The sequence below is a fragment of the Xiphias gladius genome, chromosome 7 (genome assembly GCF_016859285.1).
Source record: "Xiphias gladius isolate SHS-SW01 ecotype Sanya breed wild chromosome 7, ASM1685928v1, whole genome shotgun sequence".
Lineage (NCBI taxonomy): Eukaryota > Metazoa > Chordata > Actinopteri > Istiophoriformes > Xiphiidae > Xiphias > Xiphias gladius.
Window position 1 is genome coordinate 3,958,520 of NC_053406.1, and position 12,870 is coordinate 3,971,389.

Below are 12,870 nucleotides of genomic sequence, written 5' to 3' on the forward strand. Positions count from 1 at the left end.
CTATGGGGAACCTTGTATGTTTTTACAGAAACCTCTTCAATAGCAAGACAGACATGCTGGAAAGACATTTTATATTAATGTTTGTTAAACATGTTTAAATTCTAAATATAAGAAAGATTGAGGGCTTTAGTTTTCACTGACTGTCTTGGACTTGCATAAATAGCAGTACACTGAAAGGGAAACATCAAAGCACAGACAGTTTATCGTTAATGCATCACTGATTTCTTAAATAAAGATAATAACATACAGGTTATCACTTTAATCTGGACTCATTAGGAGACTACACGATGGGCAAAGCACAAGGCAGCTTGCCCTTTAACAGATCTCTCTACTCCTTTTTTTGCAGTACAATATCAAAGAAATTGAAGTAAGACTTAAAAGAACACATCCACATGCTAACACTCTGTATTACTGGAGATTTTAGACTGAAAGTTACTTTTTAAAGTTTAATATTTACAAAATATCGTACAATACAATTTGCCAGAGGTGGACAACTTCTAGACACATCTCGAGGCTAATTAAAGCAGAATGCACCTGACCACAGTTTGGAGTGCCACAGAAAAGTGTCTAAATGCTTTTGTAAATGAGAAATTGCAGTTTTTGATTTTTAATACATTTGTGAAAATGTCTAAAACATGTTTTCACTTTGTCATGATAGGTCAAAAGGGCAGTTTTATCTACAACACAACATAGTGAGCAAAAAAGCAAAAAGGTCCAAATACTTTCTGAAGCCACTGGAGCTATTTAAGAGGTGTGACAATGACTGAGGCAGGATGTTTTACACTTGAAGAACAAACCTATTTATTCACATGACAGTAATGACTGGAGTAAAAATAATACTAAACTGTGAACTGTTAACTCAACTTAAAATTATTTTTTTTATGTAATAGCAATAAATGCAAACAAACAGCTAACAGACAATGTTACACTTGATATAAAGATAATGGTCAGATACATAAGAAAGCCTATAAAACCTTTTTATTTTTATGTAATTTCTATTTGCCATTGAACAGTATATACGGATCTCAATGTATATGTGACTATTTAATTTTTGCTGACAATATTACCAATATGTGGGCAAAGTGTGGGCTTTAAATTGTCATAAAACTGCTAAGAGTAATTTTGATATTGTTAAATCTGAGGGTGTGATCTGAAGAGTTTGTCCTCCATCTTGTTGAAGAAAAAGGAAACAGTGAGCAGCGCGGTTATCATTATTGCCCCACAGCAAGAGGGTCACTGGTTTGAGTCCCATTAGGGCTGATGGGTCTTTCTGAGTTTACATGATAACCTTATGTTCACAAAGAAGACACAAGATGCATTTTATGTATATGTCCAACATTTTTGGAATCATTTCATATCTGTGGTGTGTATGTGTGTCAAAGGAAGCAAGGGCCAAAAATAATAATAAATATATAATTTATAATAAATTAAGTTTTGAATTGTGCCTTAGAATACCAATATAAATGAATATTCAAACATCTAAGACCTGCCTTAGAAATACATTTAGAGATACATGGTATGTGAAAGATTTTGCAAGCATGTGAGAATACACTGGTGCAGTTATTCCCAACCAGGGGTTCATATAGAATAGGATTATAAATCAGTGGGACGCTGATCTTTAGCAAATTAACTGTCATGATAGCAAGCTATAAAAACTGATCCCACATACACAATAGTCAGCTCTATCACGTGAACGGCAACTGAAAACTACTTAGCAAGCTAGCAAACAAGACTAGGTCAAAACCTGGTATATGGCTGGACCATGTATGGTCAACATACGAGATTGGAGACGTAGTTGAAAACTGCTGTGGAACAGCTGTAAACAACTACTTTCAATATAAAGTGGATGAAGCCTGCTGCATAAGTCGCTGAATGTCGCTAGATGATGTAGTGGGCAAATTAGCATATTCATGACCTCATCATTTCATATTTGCATTCTGCCTAGTGTCAACCGGTTTCAGTCCTTTATCTATTTGCTTCTCTCCTACTCTCTATCCTCACATATACAGTACTTTAATACAGCTGAATTCCCAATAAAGCTTTTCTCATTTATATGTTTTTCTCTTTCTGTTGTCAGACAACGGAACAAGTATGAAATAGTGACAGAAACGCAGCCCATTAAGACTAAATGTTAACCAGCAGTCACTTCCAAGCCATTTCCAAGCTGCTGCTCTGCACTGCTCAAATCCTGATTTTACAACCATAAAATCACAATACACCTTTGTCAGAGACAACTGCTATACTATGATTTTCATTATATTTACTTGTAAACTAATGCACAGGGAAAGCCTGACCTTGCACTTGTGGGGCAAAACTGGCGACTCTCTTTTACGGAAAGTATTTAAGGTTTGTCTAAAAAGTCGCTAGATTTTTTGCCAGGGGCATTTTTGAAAAACAGTCGCTAAAGGGATATGAAAAGGCAACAAATCTAGTGCCAAAGTCGCTGAGTTGGCAATACTGCCTGTAAACGGCCCCTGATCATGTAATAGAAACTTTTACGCCAAATCCTTTTCAAAGAGCAACGGACAATAGGGAAACTCAAACAGAAAATCTCAACTTGCAAATAAATAAAGCACATATTGAAAAAAGATTTAGATACAGAAGGGTGGCAAATTATAGTAAAAACCAACATGAAGTGTCTCAGTAAGGTGTTGGGCCACCACGTGCTGCCGGAACAGCTTCAGTTCACCTTGGCATTGATTCTACAAGTCTCTTAAGACTCTACTGGAGGGATGGTCACCATTCTTCCAAAAGATATTCCCTTATTTGGTGTATGATGGTGGTGGTGGAGAGCACTGTCTAACACGTCACTTGGGTTGAGATGTGGGCACTGCGGAGGCCATAGCATATGATTCACATCATTTTCATACTCATCAGCTCAGTTTACCCCAAAACTACACAAACATGCATTAACACTAAATTCGGTTAAAACGTATCAAAGTAAATGAAAACTGGTACTTTTCTCAGCAAAACTGTGTAGTGTGAATATGTAACAGAATTAGAGAACTTTATCAAAAATCCAATTAAATTATTACATTAATATAAAAACAAACTGTATCAAATCTGAAAATATGTGAACTTTACAGCCAGAATAAGCATGTTTTTATTGTTAAAAAACACCATCATACAGCACCATCATTGTGAGAACATTACTGAATTTCATGTACGTGTTTCTGTATATAGTGTGCAGCACTTTGTCTTCCTTTCTTTCTGAAAAAAACATGGTCCACAGCTCGTAAATTGGATTAATTTTTATCAGACACAGATATCATGAATATGTGAACTTGAGAGGAAGATAGGGGTGCTTTGTCATATTTCAAAAATGACTAAGGTGTTTGTTCAGTGAATTACCATTTCTACTCACAATGATTACTGCTCCCTGTCACAGTGAATTACAGAACGTGAATGTAATTAGCTATTAACGATTGCACAACAAGACTAAGAGCCTACAGCCATGCCCGTGGCTCTGTAAGGCGATACTTAGGCATCGTGGTTCTTTGTGAAAAATGCTAATGTCAGCATGCTAAGGGGTTGGGTTATAATAGGAAATAAGTTGTTCTTCTGACTTGTTGTCTGACCACGTCAGAAATCAAAAGTGTGTAAAGTTGTTCCAAACAGCCACACTGGAAGGCAGATTGAAAAGCTGCTTTCTGAGAGAGGGGGGAGACGCGATATAATTTAAATATGAGGTTAACGATGCACAGTCTCTCTTGGAAGACATTTATATCGTTGCACTTGGTTGTTCACATCGAATGTGAAGGAAAATGTGTGTGTGTGTGTGTGTGTGTGTGTGTGTGTGTGTGTGTGTGTGTGTGTGTGTGTGTGTGTGCGTGTGTGCTTGTGCGTGTCAATCTACACACACATAAACACACGCTTGTTGGTTTTTGGAAAGCTACAGAAATTGCACAGACAGCCCCCCTGTCTGATTTCTGAAAGGTATGGCTAGAGGGGGATACATGCCCCTTAGTATGCACACACTGACAATGCTAACATGCTGATGTTTAGTAGGTGTAATGCGTACCATGTCCACTGTCTCAGTTTGGTGTGTTACCATTCTAATATTTACTAAGTAGCAGTAAACACAAAGTACTTGAGGTTGATGGGAATGTAAGTTTTGCAGGTATTTGCAAGTCTCTAACTGTTCTTGAGAGTCAGACTTTGGCTGGGACCCCGAAGACCCTGAAAAACATCTGTGGAGAGACCTGAAGATCCATCCAGTCTGATGGAGCTTGAGAGGATCTGCCAGGAAGAACGGGATAAACTGCCCAATTCCAGGTGTGCAAAGCTTTTAGAGACTAACCCAAGAAGACTTGAAGCTGTAATTGTTGCCAAAGGGGCTTCTACAAACTGCTGAATTAAGGGGCTGAATACTTTGTATACGAGAGATTTCAGTGTTTGATTTTTAATAAATTTGCAAAAATTTCTAAAAACATGTTTTCACTTTGTCATGACAGGTTATGGAGTGTAGATTGATGGGCAGAAATGGCCATTTTATCCATTTACAGTTAAATCTACACTATAAAGTGTGCAAAAAGTGTAGGGATCTGAATACTTTCTGAAGCCACTGTAAATACAATTACTTTGTGGTCTATAATTAAAGGACCTGAGAATTAACAATATTCATGTAGTGCTGCAGGCTACTATCAACTAGGGAAACACAATGTTCAACTTCAAACAAATTCCTACCCCAAAGGCTCACGAAGTGATGCCAGTAATACCACCAATGTGAAGACAAGTATGCTAACATTGAAGTACCAATGAGGCATTACAAAGGTCAAGTGCCTCAACTTGTCTTAGTTTGTCAGTGAATGTCTAACTTTGTTTTGATATCCTCAGGCTGGCTGCTTTTGTGTTGAGATCTTTCCACAAAGCACAGTCTTTCATCTACACTGACCCAACAAATATTGAAGAGTCTAAGACTTGGCTGGAGAGTAAACAACAACAACAAAAAATGGCTGGTTTCCAACAGTCAGGAAACCCTTTTAACAACAGAATGAAGGTGAGCTGACAGTACATGTACATTTCATTTTCATGAAAATGACTGATGATAGTGGAAACTGAAGAAGTGAACATACAGCTCAGATTGGGGGTAAAATATTAGCGTTCACTGAGTGACATCTTGCCGTAGCTTTAGTTAAATGCCAGTGCACCATCAGCACCCCTTAAATTCATGGCTCAGTAATAACTAATGTCAGCCTGGATGTTGGAGCTACACTGATAATATCTGAATGACTCTTCCTCTCTACAGGGTGGTGTGTCTGATGAAGTGACCGCCTTCTTGGATGTGAGGATGTCCGTTGAGGTGAGCAGACTCTTTCCAGTGCAAATATGTCGTGCTGCTTTATTTCATTTCAGTGTAGCTGTAACTATTTGATGTGGAGCATTATACCTAAGAAAACACACCTGTGGGTGTGATGTCCCTCTCTGTATGCTGTGCACCCACACACTCACCCTCTGTGTATCCTCCTGATTAGTAAGAGCTTGTAGATGGTTGTGTGGGATTGCCGTGAACGTTGTTTGGTTTCCCTGTCGTGAGCTGCCTTCTGCCTAGCCAGCATGTGAGCGCGTGGAATACCTATAGCGTGTAGAGTTTAACGTCGCATTCACTGGTGTGATTATTTTGGTACAATGCTCTTGACCAGAGGGTGGTGGAAGACATATTAAGACATTTTACTTGAGTAAAAGTACATAAATATTAGCAGCAAAACACAGAGTGTCACAAGTTCAATTATTCATTATGCAAAATCAAAATGCACCATTCAGAGTGTTCCATTTATCTTATATATATTATCTGAACATTACTACTGATGCGTTAACATATAAGAATCATTTTAATTTTGGTATAGGGGCAATAAAATTAAAAAACTTTACATATTGTTTGTAGTTTATCTATAACAGTGCATCATATTTTATAGCTGATCATATGTTTACATGAAAAAATTTATCTGAAAAATAACCAGTCACTATGACTACAAGATAAATGTAGTGGAGTAAAAACTACAATATTTCCCTCACAAATGTAGTATATAAAGTATAAAGTATAAAGTAGCATAAAAATGGAGTAAAAATACCTCAAATGTGTACTTAAGTAGAGTACTTGAGTAACTGTTGTTTACATTTGTAAACATTTGTTTTAACTCCAGGCTGAACAATGGAAAGGAATTTCATCCAATACAAGCACAGTGCACAATCTAATCTTTGCTTCCACAAAAATATACAAGAAATATACAATGCTTGAATGCAATGCTGTTTACTATGTCCACATGAAGAGTCGGTTTGAACAATCCACTGATGTGGCCTTTACAGCTTTTTTTAAGTGGCATGTAGGGTGAGCAGGGTATCCATCTTTTTTAAGCACTTGTTAGAGATAATAAAGGAATTTGTCCACACAGCAATAAAAGACGAGGTCAAGCACATAAAGTCTGACATTAAAATGTAAGCGCTATAATTTTCCACATTATAGAACCTCCTCCAGTGACAAAGTAAATGGCAGAAACTTCCAGCTCATTGGTTCCGTTTGAGAGACACACAAAAGACTTCGTATGGCAGCTATTTTGCAAAAAGCTATTATTTTAAGATAGTGTTGAAAATTGTGAGAGATTACATTTCATTTATCTGTATTTAGTCCCTGAAAAATGAATGATAAGATGAAACAGAATTGCTATCAGTACAATCCTCAGATATTATAAGAGATTCAATTTGTAAGAATTGGCCAGATGTCAAATTCGTACTCCAAACAAGTAGGGGGAAGCATTTTACCAGAAAGTTGGGTTGCCAACCCTTATCGTACCAAACAAGGAAATGCACTCTTTGGTCCTCCCTTTCCCTCTTTGGTTTCACTTTTGAAAAAAGTCTTATGTCATATCTTTATATACCGTCATTGGCTTACTCACAGTTAGTACTTCTTCATCCTCTCATGTTGGACTGAGGGCAGACTGGATGCCACAGTGACTCACTAACGCCTCTGGAGGTACAAAGTGGTATTATGTGACGGGATGGGACAGGGCCAGCTGGTTAACGCACTAATTTTAGTAGATATCTCTGCAACACAATACGAAGGCGTCTTTGACATAATGTCCAAAGTTTTATTTCTTCACATCTTGTTGATAATCTTAGTTAATTTTTGAATGTTTTAAACTTGAATACTTACATATTGCCCCTTTAATGGTTATTTGCTGACCGAAACATGTTTCTAATCTGTTAAAGCAAGTGGTGAAGAAGATCTTGTCTTGCCTCAAGGAGTCCATCGGTGACCTCAGCAATACCTACACTACTGGCTTCTGGCTTCACTTACTGTGAATGTAGCTTAGCTCGTACCTGTATGTTTGTGGGTGGCTGTTTTTAGGGGGTTTCCTCCACTGGTCTCAGACAGCAACAGAAACATCAGCCTCTCTGTCTCCTATGTGCTGCTGGCCACACTCAGTGCCACCCCCACTGCTGAAGACCTGGGCTACAGCTTTAACATCGTCAGATGGCTGACCAACCAGCAGAACCCTTATGGAGGCTTCTCCTCCACACAGGTACAGCCCCTAACAGCATTAAAACTGGACTTGTGCACAATAACAGGCTCTTGCATTGATGCTCTTTTGTCTTCTGTTGTGTTGAACAGGGAGAAATTGTAAGGAGGCTGGTAAGTATCTTCCTTTGTCTCTAGCATGTTTTTGTAGTCCCAACACAGTGAATAATACGAATGTGAGAAACAGCACACACTTTTGGACAGTTTCTACTCTACGACATTGATGGTGTTGCACTTGGATGCACACACGAAAAGTGTGTTCTCCGTAGAATCCCTCAAGCTGGTGGTGCCCTTGGCATTTGCCGTAGCTTTTTAAGTTTGGCACTTACAAAAAGCGACACAAAACTACGGTCACCAACATGTGAAAAGAAATTCTCGAAATTCTTGTTCTTGTTCACTTTCAATATTAAAAGTTTTTTTCCCAGATTGTTCTTCACTACAACATCCCAACTCGTACTCATGTCACAACCTTTAGTATCGAGGTCACACTAGAGGCTGTCTGCACCACCAAACCTCACAGACCCAAACTCACTCTGAACTTCGCCTCCTTGTAAGTAACCAACAAGTAGATCCACCTTCAGTTATAGAGGAATACTGCAATGCTGTACTAAATTACTGTTAGTTGCTGGACATGTGGGAAATCTTTACAACTAAGTAACAGTTTTTTGTTTCTAATCACTACTTATCTAAAACACATCACGAACTATGAAAGGAAACCCTGGCAAAGCCTCAGATTAAAACAAGAGTCTCTATTGATACAACTGTGTGAACAGACTTAAGTAAGATCAAGTTCCTATGGTTCTATTGCAGATATAGTGGAGAGGAGACCACTACAAACATGGTAATCCTGGATATCAAAATGCTTTCTGGTTTTGTCCCAGACCCAGAGTCTTTGAAGCGGGTGAGTTTTTAGAATAACTTTCAGCTCAGTAGAAATGGATTTGTTTTCATCTGGTGTTGATGAACGACCCGTCCTTGTATCGTCTCCTCACAGCTCGAAGTTGCCCTGCTGGTGAATCGTGTTGAAATAAAAGGAGATCATGTACTGGTGTACTTAGAGGAGGTAAGAGGAATTCACGATGGGGAAAAATAAATGATGCTCTCCACATTTGTCACTGATCGCGTTGTCCGTTTTTCTTCCAACAGTCAGCAAAGGACATAACCATCTACCACAGCTTAGATGTCATACAGGCGCTGCCGGTGCAGAAACTGAAGCCAGCCGTGGTCAAGCTCTATGACTACTACCAGACAAGTAAAACTGATACTCAGTCCTCCTACACAGACCCTAAAGCTAGACTACCAAATCCTACAATTTTGTTTGTAATGTACCCTGGATAGACAGTAGCACATAGAATTAAATCAACATTAACTGGAGTTTGTCATGAAAAGAAAAAGGCAGTATCTGGTAGGGGAGTAGAGACTCCCCTACCAGATGGCAATCAGAGTTAAGCAAATATAATGTTTTATATTCATGATTTATATTTATACCCTTAGTAACAGTAAATGCAGTAAATTTAACCTTTACTGTGTAAATTTGTGTCATAAATCATGAAGAAAGACAGTGTGGTACTCTTCACAACAACCACAAAGTGTTTCACTATTGTTGACAGGAAGCATTCACTTTTTTGTTTGTTCAGTCCCTCTTCGTCTAATTCTCCTTTTTCAAAAGGTTCTTATTTCCTCTCAGGTGACCAGGCTGAGACACAAGACATCTACCCTTGTCCTGAAGGTAAAAATCTGGAAGAACATGCTGTCCCTATTACAGGAACATTATTTAAAAAATTTTGTATAACAAAAAAGATTTAAAATATTTCCTCAAACCTACTTAGGATGATACCACCTAAGACCCTTGCGTAACTGTAACATTTATTTTGAAACTCTAAGTTTTATGATGAAAAGTCTCAAAAACTATATTTAATACAATGGTGTGAAGAGATGTAAAATAAAGCTAAAGACTTGTGATGAGACTGTTTCTTATATTTTTCCTGTCATTTGCTGCTGGAAGACTGATATGTTCTCTGATTCCAGTAAAATTTTAATGAATAATAAGTTACATTTCTTCTTGTGTATATGTACCTGCATTCATTATTTTTTCTGGCCAATTACGGGCAATGGAACAAGTTGTAAATGCAAAATTTGATATAGTAGCACCTTAGAGACTTGGTATGGCGAACGTGTTAGCAAAGTCTTGCTGGTTTATACATCCAGCAGATATAGAGCAACATTAGCATTCATTTGGAGTTATTTTTGTGTCCACCTGATGAATGTTAGTCCAATAATCACTCTCCTTTTAGCTCAGTTTCGATTTCCACCAACTCTGAATGTCTGGCTCTTTAGCTGCTGAACACGCCACTATGTTCAACAGCTAGTCACTGACTTTGTCTCTTTCCCATGTGGTGCTGGGCAGGTAGCGTACAACAGGTCGACTGCAACAAAACAGCTCTCTACAGCTGCTGGAAAGTAGGTTGATCAGAGTGGTGAGACCGAACTGAAACAGTAAAGCCGCAGCATGTAAAACCAAAACAGTTAGCTGAAAAACCGTACAACTCTCTGTGGCTGAGAGGAACTGCAGTTGATTGATAATAGTCTTGGGTTTGCACATTGCTCATAGTCATTTGATCCAGTGTTCATTATCAAAATATTTATCAGTGCAGCTTTAGTTTTGCCACTTCTATTGTAGCGTTAGCCTACCTAATCTTCTCTGGCTGAGTCCCACTGCTGTCATTATGCCACTTCCAGCAAACAAGTTCAGTGAAGCCAAGTACACTGCCTGTCCAGCATTAAACAGCAGAGAGCAGAGGTAAACAAGCAGCTAATGAAGAAAGTCAAGCAGCTAGCAACTAAAAACCAACATATTATTATGGTTGGTGGAAAATAAGAGAGAGCAAATTGGACTTTCCATCAGGTACGCAGCAACACAACTCTAATATGACGGTATTGCTGTTGTGTGTCTGCTGGATGTGCCAGATGGAAAGTTGTGGTTAAAAGGTTAGCCATAGCAACTTGATAAGCTGATGGTATATCAAGGGCTTGAAGCTACTAAGTCATTTCGATGACTTTTCTAAGTAAACCTTCTCAAAACTGGGATATGGACTGATGTATTAAGTATTTACTCGACAAAGTCATCCAGGTAACACTACAAACCTGCCTCCTAGAGGAGGCCCACGGGCCACGTTTTCTCAACGCTTCCCGACACATCCCTGCTTTGAACACTCCAGTTCAGTGAAAGATGCTTGCCTTGTTGAAGCACTGTTGAAGTCAAAGTAAAATGTTGCAGTACCACTACAGTCCACATAAAAGCTGACTAAAGAGGGAGAAAATATAAATGCTAACCAGTACAAATTCAGTAATTGATGATAAATTAAGACTAATCATAGACAGTCTATTTGACCTGAAGAAGGTAATCTCCTATTTCCACTCTTCCTCATTGTCACATTGTGCCTTGTTATGTGATGCCTCCACCTGGATACAGATATACACTGCAGCAGTTAAATTTACTGAAGAAATTTTAACTCTCTCTCAGTAAACGCTCATCTTCAACTCAGGAATGCGTGTTAATTTTTTCAATCTTGTTTTTCATTGTGTTTTATATTACTTATGCTACTAGCCACCACTTTCAGATGGCTACTAGTATAAGCCACCTGCGTATACTACTAGTCCTGCTGTATGATCATCCCTTCACCTGCTGGAGGGCCTGTATTGAAAGCCAAATGCCCCATTAATCTAAGGGAGAGATACTCGCGGTGGTACAGAGAGCCTTGAAACTGCCTGCTACAGGAAGGGCTATGTGATACATTCTGCACTTGGGTGGGGGCCTTAAATTAGGGTGTTCGCACAATGCTGGTAATGCTACCATGGAAAATGTAATGAATACTTCGGTGTTTATGATTTCCTTATAAAATTGTGGAATAAAAAATAAAAATTAATTTAGTAACTGACATTAGATTGAAAACCAGGTGCACACTATACTTATGGGGTCTGACTGCTTTGTGGGACCAAAATGCTGGATGCTACAAGTTTAAATGGCTGTTTGAGGGTTGACACTTGGTTTTAGGGTTAGAATGGGGTTAGAATCAGGGATTAAGTTAGGGAAAGGGTTGGGGTTAGACATTCAGTTGTGATGGTTAAGGTTAGGATAAGGGGCTAGGGAATTCATTATGTCAATTACGGTTCCCTACGAATATAGCAAAACAAGGATGTGTGTGGGTGTGTGTGTGTGTGTGTGTGTGTGTGTGTGCGTGCGTGCGTGCGTGCGTGCGTGCGTGCGTGCGTGTGTGTGTCTATTCTGTCAGCTGGCCTGATTAAAAGCAATAATTCCATATTGATGTTATCTCTCAATATAATTGCGTCATGACAGAATTTTCCTGTAAAAATGAACGTCGTTCACAATTCTCATATACAGTATAACTGGAAAAAAGCCAGTTAAATTCAACCAAAATCTGTCAAGGTCTAAGATCTTAAATGGGTCAGCTGGTCATTAAATTTGTCATGCAGTTCGACTTCATTATCTGATGCATAGGGGAGACTGGCACCAAAAAGTCACTTTTAGTGATTACACTCTGTAACACCATAAAGAGATCTGCCACTGCCATAGTGTAACCTTCCTGCAACCATGACAACCATAACTCAGATAACTGCTCTTTACATTAGTTGTGAGCCGAAAAGCATCTCCGAATGTACATGTCGAACCTTGAGGCAGATGGATTACAACAGCAGAAGAATACGTCGGGTTCCACTCCTGTCAACCAAGAACAGAAATCTGAGGCTGCAGTGGGCTCATCAACACTGGACAGTTGAAGACTGGAAAAATGTAGCCTGGTCTGATGAATCTGAATTTTTCCACTGAGGCACGCTGATGATAGGGTCTTTGAATGCCATAGCCTATCTGAGTATTGTTGCCGACCATGTGCATCCCTTTATGGCCACAATTTACCATCTTCTAATGGCTACTACCAGCATGAAAATGCACCATGTCACAAAGTAAAAGTCATCTATTACTGGTTTCATGAACATTAGAGAGAGTTCAGTGAACTTCATTGGCCTCCTCAGTCACCAGATCTGAATCCAATAGAACACCTTTGGGATGTGGTAGAACAGGTGACTGGCAGCATGAATGTGCAGTTGACAAATCTGCAGAAATGATGTGATGCAGTCATGTCAACATGGACCAGAATCTCAAAGGAAAGTTTCCAACATCCTTTGGAATCCAGGCCATGAAGAACTGAGGCTGTTTTGAGAGCAAAGGGAGGCCTTACCCAGTATTAGTATGGTGTTCCTAATAAAGTGCCCAGGGAGTGTATGATGTCTAACCAGACCCAGTGGCCCTCAGTGACCAAATTAGCAAAGGTGACATG